Source organism: Stegostoma tigrinum, chromosome 18 (assembly GCF_030684315.1).
Source record: "Stegostoma tigrinum isolate sSteTig4 chromosome 18, sSteTig4.hap1, whole genome shotgun sequence".
Taxonomy (NCBI): domain Eukaryota; kingdom Metazoa; phylum Chordata; class Chondrichthyes; order Orectolobiformes; family Stegostomatidae; genus Stegostoma; species Stegostoma tigrinum.
This window is the reverse complement of record NC_081371.1, coordinates 17,169,157-17,182,915: the sequence shown is the minus strand read 5'-3', so window position 1 is coordinate 17,182,915 and position 13,759 is coordinate 17,169,157. Positions and strand designations below refer to the sequence as shown.

Genomic DNA, 13,759 nt, shown 5'->3' with positions numbered 1-13,759 from the left:
GGTCCTTGAAAAACAAGGACATCTGAGATGTATGGGAGTGGAATCCCTCATCCTGGGAGCAGATGCGATGGAGGCAAAGGGATTGGGAATAGGGGGTGGCATTTTTGCAGGAAGGTGGGTGGGAGGAGATGTATTCTAGTAGCTGTGGGAGTCGGTGAGATTGAAATGGACATCGGTCACTAGGTGGTTGCTGGGGATGGAGACAGAGAAGTCCAGGAGGGAGCGAGAGATGTATTAGAGATGATCCATCCCCTACCCCCACCCCATCCCTTCCTACTAACCGCATCCCGCCCCCTTGACCAGTCCGTCCTCCCTGGACTAACCTATCTCCTCCCCACCTACACTCACCTTTACTGGCCCATCCCCACCTCTTTGACTGGTCTGTCTCCTCTCCACCTATCTTCTCCACTATCCATCTGCCTCCTCCTCTCTCCCTATTTATTTCAGATCCTCCTTCCCCTCCCCCATCTCTGAAGAAGGGTCTAGGCCCGAAACGTCAGCCTTCCTGTTCCTCTGATGCTGCTTGGCCTGCTGTGTTCATCTAGCTCTATACCTTGTTATCTCAGATTCTAGGAAATTGATAGCAGTGCTTTCGATAATTTCAAGACTATAGATAGCAAAAGACAAAAGCCTGACCAGGCTTGGTATAATCAAGCGCATGGACAACAAACACATGAATAACAGCAGATAAGCTGAGACAGGAAGAGGTGGGCAATGTGACAGAGGTGAAACCGGGCATTTCTCACACCGGGGACAATATATGTTTAGAAGCACAGGTCAAGTTAAACAGGACACCATTGTGGTGAACAGTCTGGTTCAATGTCAGACATTTAAAACAGGGTGAGAAATGGAGTCAACAGCTAAGGAACAGAATTTGTGGTGATGACGAGAAATTAAAATGTACACATTAAAAGCAAAAGTTTAGTGAGATTTGATAACCAGATATGCATTGTTAAATTTCTTAACTGCTCCAAGTGAATGCATGAGAACAGTTGTGACTATCAGATTAATTTTCAGATGCTGCTTCTCTCCCTTTCTTCACAACCAGAAAGTGATGACAGACTTACCAAGAAGAATAGATGTGAGGTGTTTAAAAATTGCTGAGAATTATTTGCTGTTTACAGTCTTTGAAGAAAACAATTTATTTTAGCGTATTAACAACTTCTCAGCTAGATTTTTTTCCCTAAGCCTGCTTGAACACACTTTGTCTTCAAACCTCAACATTTAAGTGCAATTATCACTTTTGTAATATTGTTCATGAAAAAAATGTCAAAAGCATCACTCAAATCAAAAGTCTGATATTCTGAATGAGAATAAATCAAAAGATTGGGTTTGATTTGAGGGTGCTTAGATAGAATGAGGCATACAGGATTACAGCAGCACAGGATGTGCACAAAAAGATAATATAAAGGAATGCGCAGCCAGTAAAGCATCACCTAAACATATCCCTCAATATTATGTCAGAATACACACATGAAGAAGTACTACAAAGTTGCCCTTTTACATTGCTTAAGTGCCTTCTCAATGATCACACTGTTTCATCTGGTGCATTCCTTTTTCTTAGCATGTAGTTAGCAATTGGCATGTAGCTGGGAATAACACATGTCATGACACAATCTGAAAAACTGTTAGATGAATTTTATAGGAATCATATCCAGTGGGCATGTGCTTTTCACTGTGAATAAGATATTAATATTTTCACAGGGTCTGTCATGTGGGGAGTCAATGACCTAGTGGTATTATTGCTGGACTGTTTATCCAGAGACTCAGTTAATGTTCTGGGGACCCAAGTTTAAATTACATCACAGCTGATGATGGAATTTGAATTCAATAAAAATCTGAAATTAAGAGTCTAATACTGGTCATGAAGCCATTGTCAATTGTCAAAAGAGCCCATCTGGTTCACTCATGTTCTGTAAGGAAAGAAACTGCCATCCATACCTGGTCTGGCCTACATCAGACCCCAAACCCACAACATTGTGGTTGACACTTAACTGCGCTCTGGGCACTTAAGAATGGGCAATAAATGCCAGCCTATCTAGCGATGCCGACATCCTGTAAAGGAATAATAAAAAAAAACTTTGTTCTCTCAGTAAACATGCTGTAGTGCAACATCAATGCCAAAACGCTCATTTTCTGGTTACAGTACAGCATTGCCACATACAAACACAGAAAATATAACACTTTGAGCCACATCACAGTGCCAGTACTTTATTACATCTTTTTCCGTTTTTTTTTAAAAAGCCATCAAATAGCCTCGCTATCATTTTGTGATTGTTAGCACACATTTTCATGATTTCTTCCTCACGAGAGAAGCCACATATAAAAGCCTATTCTCTGACTTGCCCTTCTGTGCTACTAACTATCAGATGTCAGAAAATACCCCTCAGATTTGACTGCATTTCAACACCTGAGTTTCAATAGCTTTCAGTAGCTTTGAAATGTATATAATATACAGAGATTGATGTCTCTGTATACAAATGAACCACAGATACCACCAAAGATTTGAAAGACTACACTATGCATTACAAAACTATGAAGGATTTTTTTAAAATAACCCGGTCTTCCTAGCGTTAACTCACCATCAGAAATAATGTTCCTTTCACCGCCATGAGTCATTCGAAGGGTAAAAGACTTGCTTCAAAGACTTGTCCAAAATGGCTGGTAGAAAGAGGGGATAGAGTAGATGCCAAGGGCAGAGGTCTTTTATAACCTAATGGATTTCCAATACACAAGCAATGCCTCAAAATGTGTGTTGAGCAAGATAAGGCTTCAAAACTTTTACTTCTAAAACTATTTCTCCTTGCACTCAGCAAAGAAGCAAAATGAACCTCAGCCTGCCAACAATACTATAGATTTTAAGGAAGCTTTCTGAGCACAACCATTTATAACTTGATAAAGAAACAGGACAATTAGAGAGCAGCATACTATATGAAATATAATAGGACAGCATGGTAACAGACTAATATACTCTGCAGGAAGAAAGAACTGACACTATATCACTACAATGTGCTATCCTACATTGTGTGGTCACCGTTTACACAGCTTTACCCTTAAAGGCAACATTCCTTCAAATGGAATATTTGAAGCACAGATTAACTCTGAGATGTTTTATTTGTTTGTAGGGACTGATTAGACTGTGGGTGGTTATGATTTGTTGCTTGCTTTAACAATGTAACTGTATTCATATTATGTGCATTCTAACAGTATTTAAATGAAATTACCCTGACCTTCAGCAGTTCATTCAGCACAGCTAGAGCTCAGCCCCACTGCAGTACAAACATATTTTTCTTGTCAGAAGACAGACACAGAAATGAGATTTCAAATAGTACAGTTTGTTTCCCACACAGAATTAACATTTGCTTTTCTTGTTTATCCCCTAACCTTGGCTGCTATGGAAACCTCATTAATTATAATTGGGTTTCTGTGACAGATGATTATTCTTCACCCTGTTAATCCAGATGTGCATAATAGATATTAACTAAATCAGGCCGCAGCTGAATACCAAACCCACGCAGACCCAGATTCAGAAAACTGCTCTGCTGTTCCCATTAAGTTATATGCAATTGAACCTGACCTCTATATATCCTTTCTCCCTTATTTCAATTCATTTTCACTGTGTTTCCCAATTAACACTCCTCCCCACTGATTACATTCACTTGCATCCTATATGAATATTTATCTTTCCGAGCCAAACACCATACAACCTATCCCTTTCACATCCACACAGACCTAAAATCACTGCCTTATGTAAATGACTCTCATAGTACATTTTGTACATAGTACATTCTCATCTGGTAGTGAGTCCTGATGAAGAGTGTAAACCTGAAACATTTCCTGCTCTTCCGATGCTGCCTGACTTGCTGTGTTCCTCCAGCTTCACACTGTATTGCACCTGGTCATTCTGTATACACTCATGGGTTCAAATGATACTAATGTGCTATAATAGGATTCAGATAAATCATAATCTTGAACCGTATGACTTATGATATCAGTAGAGAGAAGACGCCGGTCTGGAATAAGTATTGAAGGAAGAGGCCTTAGAGACTCCACTAGAGAGTTGTATTTGATAACTTACAATGGAGATTTGTAAATAAAGGGGTGGTACAGTATATTAAGGAGATGAAGAGGCTTACTTCGTTATAAACAGCAAGCAGCCTCAGGGACAGCATATATGCAGACACCCATAGCCCAGTGTTACTCCAGACTGATATCACAATGGGCAGGCAACATTATTGCCTTAAAGCTCAAGATAAAGCAACTAATATCTCCTCTGTAGCATACGGCCACATGACTTGTCTGGAGTAAAAGAAACCTGAAATAACACAGTGTGGAGCTGGAGGAATACAGCAGGCCAGACAGCATCAAAGGAGCAGGAAAGTTGACGTTTCGGGTTGGGAGCTTCTCCTGACCCAAAACTTTCCTGCTCTTTTGATGCTGCCCGACCTGCTGTGTTCCTCCAACTCCACACTATGTTGTCTCTGACTCCGGCATCTTCAGTTCTTGCTATCTCTGAAGGAAAGCTGAAATGGTGTGTTTCTTCTGGACAAAATGTGCAGCAGTAGATCTGTAAGTTTACTTTTGCAACCCCCAGACAATCTTATATTTTAATAACATTGCTTATTCCAGTGAGTGTGAGAATTAAAGATGTTAGTAAGATGCAGCACTTTATGAAATAATGTATTGCATTCTGATGTTTTCTTGTGTTTTTCATTTGCCAATTCTGAGTTTATATTGTGGAATGAATACCCAGAGCATTCCTTTACATGTCCACTTGGAGACCTAGTGAGTAAGGTGGATTGAAGTTTTAAATAAATCTTCATTTCCAGGGAGGAAACAGTAAAATGAAGGGTAACCTGTTTATGTTCATTTCTAACCAAAAATTGATACCACAAAATTCCCTTCTACATTTCTGCTCACCTTGTAGATCAATTCCAAATGAACTCAAAACATAAAGGTTCTTTCCTGCGACAATATTTGGCTAATTTCATGTCAAAGCTATGACCCCATTCTCTGTAGGTGGAAGTCAGGGAAAAGCCAAGCTCTCTAATCCTGGGTAGATATGGCCAATTTGACTGCGATCACACTGCTAATTCACTCAGGTTCTGAGACTTCTGTTCTCATCTGGGAAGGAGTCCCTCCTCCAAAACGGGAAGACCATCACTGGAGGCTAGACATCAGAGAAAATGGCATGGTTTCACCATTTTCAGTCACGCAATTGTCCTGGTCACAAGCAAGCGGTGATGCAGAATAGAGGGAAACAAGTTGTGGGGGCAGTGAAGAGAGGGAAGGGTAGGAATCACCATTAGGGAGGGCTTCCATTGTGCAGAGAGGACCCCTTATCATGCCCCCAAAATGAGGCAACCCATAGCCAAAACTGGCAACTTTGCAGTAGTGACAGGAGAAGCACAGGTCATTTGCACGGAAGAGGAGCAGTATTGGCTGAAGCAAAGCAATATTTACAGAGAACAGATTACACCACCTTGTGTGCAGTCTGAACAGTGTATTAGAAAACAAGTTGTGTGTGACATTTGTGAGAAGATGTCTGTGGATGGAGTGACCTTCACAAAGAGACAGTAGGGGAGCAAAGTCACGTACAACAGTCTACGTCTATACTTATTGTTGTCATTATTAGACCATAAGATTTTGGAGCAAAATTAGGCCATTTGGACCATCCAAACTGCTCCACCATAGGATCATGGCCGATGTGTTTCTCAACCCCATTCTCCTGCTTTCCCCCGTAACCCTTGATCCCCTTATTGTTCAAGAACTTATGTATCTCTGTCTTAAATAGACTTAAGTGATTTGGCCTCTGCAGCGATAAGTTCTGCAGAGTCAGCACTATCTGGCTGAAAAAATTCCTCCTCACCTCAGTTCTAAAGAGTTATCCCTTCACCAAGAGGCTGTTTCCCCAGGTCCTACACTTTCCTACTGGTGGGAACATCTTCTCCATGTGCACTCTATCCCAGCTTCTCAGAGTCCTGTTTGTCTCAATGAGATCTTTCCTCATTCTTCGAAACTCCATCGAGTGCAAACGCACAGCCCTCAATCAATCCTCTTAAGACAAGCCATCTATTCCCGGGATCATTCTTGTAAACCTCCTCTGGGCTGCTTCCATCATCAAAATATCCTTCCTTAGATATGGGGCAGAAACGCCTCACAATATTCCAACTGCAGTATGATCAGAGCCTTTCACATGCTCACCAGAACATCCCTGCTCTTATATTCTAGCCCCCTTGAAGTAAATCCTCATTCACCCAATGTATTCTCCCATGGGGCTGTGGAAGTGATAACAACCAAATTTTATACGTAGCCTGATTTCAAGCAACCGTAGGGATCTCTGTAATATCAGGCAGTTTGCAGGATAGACATGCCTATAGCAGAGGATAGACAAGTTTACAGGGGAAAAGGGTCTTCCTTCCAGATGGGATAAAAGTCACAACCAAAGTCAATTAATAATCTGATGACCTTAAAATCAAACTGGGGAGTCAGTAAGGAAGCTAAGAACTCCTTGGCTTTTGTGTCAGAACAAAGTCAAAGGTATTTCTTTCCCCAAGGTCTTATCCCTCCACTTGTTTAGAAACTCCATTTGGCCGCACTGTCCTCAGTGGAGTTGCATGGTAGATGGGGAGATGTGTAGAATGGAGGAGCACTGTCTCCTTGATTTTATGGAAGCAAAGAATGCAGTGGAAGCTAGGGATTGTAAGGCTTGGCACAAAGGTGTCTGTGTTGATATTCAGTCACAAATCTAGAATCAGTGGGTTCAGTGGTGAAGAGATGGCACCTAAAGTGTGGCAGCTCCTACATTGGTGGGGTGCAGGTCAGGCTGGCAGTGGAGGTCTGTCTTTCAGTTATTCGAGGCTAGATGCTGATGTGGACTGGGTTGGAAAGACCGTTATTCTGAACTTTATATTTCTTTATTTTTCTAATTTATTCTGACAATCTGTAAATGCTGTACTTTTCATTTTTCTACTTTCCTAATTCTTTCCTCCCCCCACCCCCACCACTGAAAGTATTTGCTCTTGAGAATCTGTATCTAGGTGCCTTTGTGCCCACGATGGCTCCATAATGTGGCGACTTGTAAACTTTTCACGGTATTCCCGTGAGAACATGTGACAATAAAGCTAATTCAATTCAAACCAGGCAGCTGCTGATGACCTCACTATAACCAATAAGAAGGGTACACATGGCCATGTCAGAAGTTCCATATTTCCCAGCTCTGAGGTTTCTAAGCTTCTCTGGCTGCAAAATACTCTACTTTCCATCTTTCAGAGAGACTATGCATCATTTTCTTCTGCAAAAAGGTGAAGCGACAGTTATAATGAATATACAACGCAGAGACAGGACATTTGGCCCAATAACACATTAGTGTTTAACTTCAATGTGAATTGAAGTAGCTAGGGACATGGACCTGAGATTGTTACAGCCAGAGGTAACAAGGTTACAGTCTTAGTGAATAAAAGCCGAAAGAACAAGCGGATTTAAGGTTCTAGCAAAGATTTGTAGCTGGGGTTGTGGGTGAGGTTGTTGACTTGCTCACCGAGCTGGCTCTTTTTCATTCAGATGTTTCGTCACAATGCTAGGTAACATCATCAGTGAAGCCTCCAATGATGTGAAAGCTGCAAATCAGAAGTTGCTGCAAAAGCTCAGCAGGTCTAGCAGCAGTGAAGAAATAATCAGAGTTCACGTTTTGGGTCAGTGACCCTTCCTCAGAACTGATGGTAGCTAGGAAAACATGGGTTTATGAAGAAAGTAGCAAGGGGAATGGGTTAGGGAGTACATGATAGGATAAAGGACAGAGAATAGAGCCCAAAGAGAGAGAACAGCAGTGAGATAGACAAAGAAGTTGATAATGATCTAGCTAGGAGGGTGAATAGCTGTTAATGGGAACTGTTAGTGACTGACAATAGGTAGTGTTTAATAGCAGGCTATGTGATAACAAGGCCTAGTGTGTTGGGTAGGGGGCTAGGACATAGGAAAGTTTAAGCCCAAAAATTATTGACTTGAGATTGAGTCCAGAGTGTTGCAGGGTTCCCAAGCGGAAAATGAGGCGTTGTTCCTCCAGCTTGTGCTGAGTTTTGCAGGAACCCTGCAGCAAACCTGAGACAGAAATGTTAATCAGGGAGCAGGGTAGTGTGTTAAAGCGACAGGCAACTGGCAACTCAGTCTTTTTTGCAAGCAGATCATAGATGTTATGCAAAGCGGTCACCCAGTCTACGCTTTATTTTCTCAGGCTGCTTCACCTGGAATGCATGTTTGGGCCCTTGGATACCGGGAGAGTGGAGGTAAGTGGGCATGTGTTACATCTTTGGCGGTCACCAGGGAAGATGCTATGGGGCTGTGGGGTTTGGGGGGCGTGAAGTGCGGGTGTTGGAGGTGAAGGAAGGTTCACGTTGATTTTTTCTTCACAGGTGCTGCCTGACCTGCTGAGCTTTTCCAGCAACTTCTGTTTTTGTTACAGCCTCGGTGAGTCTGGTGGAAGATACTGAGTATAGAGAAGAGTTAAAGGGAGAGAAAGAAACTGAGGTCTGTGCAGGAACAATTTAGCACGTGACTGGGGTTATATTCTGTACAGGTCCCAAGAGTCCTGATTAATCATACCCAACTAGTAAAGTAAGCAGTATGCACATGTATTTGGCAAAAAAAAACTAGCTTCTAATGCAAGTCAGCACTCCTTCTGTTCAGAGTCACCAAAGATCTATCCTGTACCATCGATAATTAGACAGACCCTAGACTGAACATAGAGAAAGGAGCAACAAAACAGAAGTTGCTGGAAAAGCTCAGCAGGTCTTAGCTTCTTGACTCAGCAGGTTTTGTTCCTGATTTACAGCACCCACAGTTCTTTTGGTTTTTATAGCAGAAGGAGGACTGGTGGTAGCAAAAATCAGAATGAAATAGCACAAGCAACAAATCATAATACCAATGAAATCTTAGACAAGAGACAGAGGCCAGCTGGCAGACCAGCATCACTACCATTCACCCTCAATCTGCCTTTTATCACATTTGATTGATCCAAAACTGGGTGCAACAGAAGAAAGCTCCTTCCTTTGTGCATTCTCACCCATGGTCTCCTTTGCTGTGCTCTTCTCCTTCAATTTGTTATATCACTTCTTCCTTCACTTCCATGCACCACATCAGGTACTTTCAGCCAAGGGAAAGGGAATATGACTGGGTCAATGAGACTTATGGTGGAACGGGAAGTGGGTTAGAATATGATATCCTCCCCATGGAGTCTGAGGATTGTGCTACTTATGGCTTTGGGATAGAGCACTCATCATAAGCACCTTAAGTTGCTTTAAAACTGCCCGTCCAAGATGGACAACAGTTTTCAAAACAAGATCTTAATTTTCCAATGACCAATGCAGAGAATCACATAACAGTTCACATGGTAAATATTTTAATGTAACCAACAAACTACAATCAATATCAAATGAGCACCAGGTAACAACTGCACTGTACAAAATGCAGTCACTATTCATTTCTTCAAATATTTGAGAACGCTAAGCCATGTTAGAACACCACATTGCGTGCTCAACAGAAATGTAGTGTTGTGTTTGAAGTCCTAAGCTCTTCTCAACTTCAACAGGATCTCTTCCTTCTGTTCCACCAGGATGAGTCTTCCAGTGACTTTTTAAAAGACATTCCCTTCACCCAATCTACTGAGTATATCCAAATGGATATAAAATGGCAAGGCATCTCTAGCAACTCCTTTGTCCAATGCTCCATTAGCTTGCATCTTCTATTCTTTAAAAACAGTCAATTCACTCAGTGTCCCAATGTTAACAGATGTTTTAATGACATTCAAGCATCAGAATCTGAATCTGCAGCTTTTGCAAAAATAATGAGTGCTTCCTTGGGCCTTGCACCAAGTTTTGTTGAAATCTGTTCATTTGTTTCTGAGATAAACCCTCCCCCCCCATATCCAGCACATACAGGGAATAGTAGGCCTGGACTGGACTGCTCATTAATACTGCCAGCGAGGTTCGATCAGAAGGGGAGAAAGGGACATACAAATGACCTGTTCCCACAGCAAGGAAACCTAATCCTGTCATTTGCCGGTTGCATGAGAATTCCAAATAACAGGATACCAGATAGTGGGATCTTCACTGTATATTGTTTTACAGACAAGCAGATTAACAAAGAGGGACAGAAACATTATCTCCACCTTTCTTCAGTGGCAGAGGAAACTACGAGTTACCGTAAGTCAAAGAAAGCTCTGGGCTAACCAGGAACACCTCCACTGTTAATTGACCAAGATGGTTATGGTACCTGTACCCGTCTTACACAGATACTATCCCAGCTTGGGAAACTATACTCAGCATGTTGTCGTGATCATGAAAAAAAGCAAAGAATTTTTTGTGGCAAAGGTTGAATAAATTGAAAAGACAGTGGCATTGTACTAATCCAACCAACACTGTGAAATTGTGACCTTCTTTCAGAGTTTTGCACAGTTAAAATTATTTGGGCTGCAAGCCTGAAGCGGGAGATGTCTAGGCACAGAAGACCATGCCCACTTCCAGGCCAGAAATTTCAGATTCAATTCCTACACCCGGACTAGTTTGCCATGGAAGGTACATTCACAATGTGGCCAGGCAGGCTAGTAATTAGATAATGCCAATAGACCTGATGATAGGCACTGAGAGAATTAGTGCTACCTGATCAGACATTTTGCGGAACACAGTGACAAACCACTGCAGAACCTTTGCTGATAAACGTGGAATAATCCAACTTGTAAAGACCATTTTCATTTTTATTTTGGACAATAATCTGAAAAAATGGATTAAGACACTGCATAACTATGAAAGATGATGTTACAGTTTTAAAAATGAGTTACTGGAACTCATTGTATCTACAATGTTGCCTTATTAAAATAGTGGGACAAGTTGCCAGACATGTTGTTGGTATTATTTGTGTTTGATCAAGGCAGTTTTGTCCAGACACAGTCTTTTGATTAGATTTTTTTACAATCAGGACAAGGTTGTGTGCTTCAGGAGTGCTCAGCATACAGTACTAACAATCACTCAACTGGTTCCTGGGTAAGTGACTACAGCCTTGTACAGCATTTGAGTTTAATAGAAATGCAAGGACGAGCAGATACTCCAAATGGTGAGGCATCACCCTGATAAACTCAGAAAGATTAGAGATGGGAGAGGGAAACAGAAGCAAATAGCCAGAATAAGGAAAGGAGAGCTGGGAATGCCCCAAGATCCCTTCCTCAGAACAGAGAGCAAGATGTTGAGGGTGGAGGTGAAAATTGAGGCCTTGACAACAAACAAAGACACTTCCATTCAGAAGGCTGAAAGTTGTGAAAGAAGCTGTTTGTACTTATTCGGGTTAATAAGAGTAAATCTGAAAAGGGGCCTCGAAAGGAAAATCTCACTGATCAAATTGTACAACTGGAGGTTAAAAACTGCAAGTGAGGTTTATAGGGTAAATGACAGATACAAAAAAGGTTTTTTGTCAAAAGGGAAGATAATTCAGTTTGCTTCAAATGATGCAGCTAAAACCAGAACTATATTACAGAGCCCAGGGGTTATTTTTACTGGAGAAGAGTAAAGAGTGAAACAAAGGCACAAGTTCATAAATGGATAAGTGGAGAGTATAGATAATAAAATGCGAGGCTGGATGAACACAGCAGGCCAAGCAGCATCTCAGGAGCACAAAAGCTGACGTTTCGGGCCTAGACCCTTCAGCTCAGTTTCATTGTATAAAGTGCAATTAGAGTATGGCTTGTTGCCTGGAGCAGAGGCTGTAGTAGTTGCTAAGAAGCCACATGCAGATAGATAATAAAATGTGAGGCTGGATGAACACAGCAGGCCAAGCAGCATCTCAGGAGCACAAAAGCTGACGTTTCGGGCCTAGACCCTTCATCAGAGAGGGGGATGGGGGGAGGGAACTGGAATAAATAGGGAGAGAGGGGGAGGCGGACCGAAGATGGAGAGTAAAGAAGATAGGTGGAGAGGGTGTAGGTGGGGAGGTAGGGAGGGGATAGGTCAGTCCAGGGAAGACGGACAGGTCAAGGAGGTGGGATGAGGTTAGTAGGTAGCTGGGGGTGCGGCTTGGGGTGGGAGGAAGGGATGGGTGAGAGGAAGAACCGGTTAGGGAGGCAGAGACAGGTTGGACTGGTTTTGGGATGCAGTGGGTGGGGGGGAAGAGCTGGGCTGGTTGTGTGGTGCAGTGGGGGGAGGGGATGAACTGGGCTGGTTTAGGGATGCAGTGGGGGAAGGGGAGATTTTGAAACTGGTGAAGTCCACATTGATACCATATGGCTGCAGGGTTCCCAGGCGGAATATGAGTTGCTGTTCCTGCAACCTTCGGGTGGCATCATTGTGGCAGTGCAGGAGGCCCATGATGGACATGTCATCAAGAGAATGGGAGGGGGAGTGGAAATGGTTTGCGACTGGGAGGTGCAGTTGTTTGTTGCGAACTGAGCGGAGGTGTTCTGCAAAGCGGTCCCCAAGCCTCCGCTTGGTTTCCCCAATGTAGAGAAAGCCGCACCGGGTACAGTGGATGCAGTATACCACATTGGCAGATGTGCAGGTGAACCTCTGCTTAATGTGGAATGTCATCTTGGGGCCTGGGATGGGGGTGAGGGAGGAGATGTGGGGACAAGTGTAGCATTTCCTGCGGTTGCAGGGGAAGGTGCCGGGTGTGGTGGGGTTGGAGGGCAGTGTGGAGCGAACAAGGGAGTCACGGAGAGAGTGGTCTCTCCGGAAAGCAGACAGGGGTGGGGATGGAAAAATGTCTTGGGTGGTGGGGTCGGATTGTAAATGGCGGAAGTGTCGGAGGATAATGCGTTGTATCCGGAGGTTGGTAGGGTGGTGTGTGAGAACGAGGGGGATCCTCTTGGGGCGGTTGTGGCGGGGGCGGGGTGTGAGGGATGTGTCGCGGGAAATGCGGGAGACGCGGTCAAGGGCGTTCTCAATCACCGTGGGGGGGAAGTTGCGGTCCTTAAAGAACTTGGACATCTGGGATGTGCGGGAGTGGAATGTCTTATCGTGGGAGCAGATGCGGCGGAGGCGGAGGAATTGGGAATAGGGGATGGAATTTTTGCAGGAGGGTGGGTGGGAGGAGGTGTATTCTAGGTAGCTGTGGGAGTCGGTGGGCTTGAAATGGACATCAGTTACAAGCTGGTTGCCTGAGATGGAGACTGAGAGGTCCAGGAAGGTGAGGGATGTGCTGGAGATGGCCCAGGTGAACTGAAGGTTGGGGTGGAAGGTGTTGGTGAAGTGGATGAACTGTTCGAGCTCCTCTGGGGAGCAAGAGGCGGCGCCGATACAGTCATCAATGTACCGGAGGAAGAGGTGGGGTTTGGGGCCTGTGTAGGTGCGGAAGATGGACTGTTCCACGTAACCTACAAAGAGGCAGGCATAGCTGGGGCCCATGCGGGTGCCCATGGCCACCCCCTTAGTCTGTAGGAAGTGGGAGGAGTCAAAAGAGAAGTTGTTGAGTGTGAGGACGAGTTCCGCTAGGCGGATGAGAGTGTCGGTGGAGGGGGCCTGGTCGGGCCTGCGGGACAGGAAGAAGCGGAGGGCCTTGAGGCCATCTCCATGCGGAATGCAGGTGTACAGGGACTGGACGTCCATGGTGAATATGAGGTGTTGGGGGCCAGGGAATTGGAAGTCCTGGAGGAGGTGGAGGGCGTGGGTGGTGTCACGGACATAGGTGGGGAGTTCCTGGACCAAAGGGGAGAAAATGGAGTCCAGATAGGTGGAGATGAGTTCGGTGGGGCAGGAGCAGGCTGAGACGATGGGTCGAC

The 13,759-nt window shown here is 43.9% G+C and overlaps 1 protein-coding gene across 10 annotated transcripts in view; it reads left to right on the top strand.

Annotated features, from left to right (window-relative positions):
- Window positions 1-13,759, top strand: part of LOC125461148 (protein shisa-like-1) — a 149,859-nt gene that overhangs the window by 101,373 nt on the left and 34,727 nt on the right. For 5 of the 10 annotated variants that reach the window (XM_059652367.1, XM_059652359.1, XM_059652363.1 and 2 more), the window contains exons 2-3: window positions 8,234-8,285; window positions 10,125-10,199. The exons of 2 other annotated variants lie outside the window; for them this stretch is intronic. The gene's annotated coding sequence lies outside the window, so the exon portion shown is untranslated. The remainder of the gene's footprint in view (window positions 1-8,233; window positions 8,286-10,124; window positions 10,200-13,759) is intronic. 3 more of the 10 variants (XM_059652360.1, XM_059652364.1, XM_059652365.1) reach the window with 1 other exon arrangement.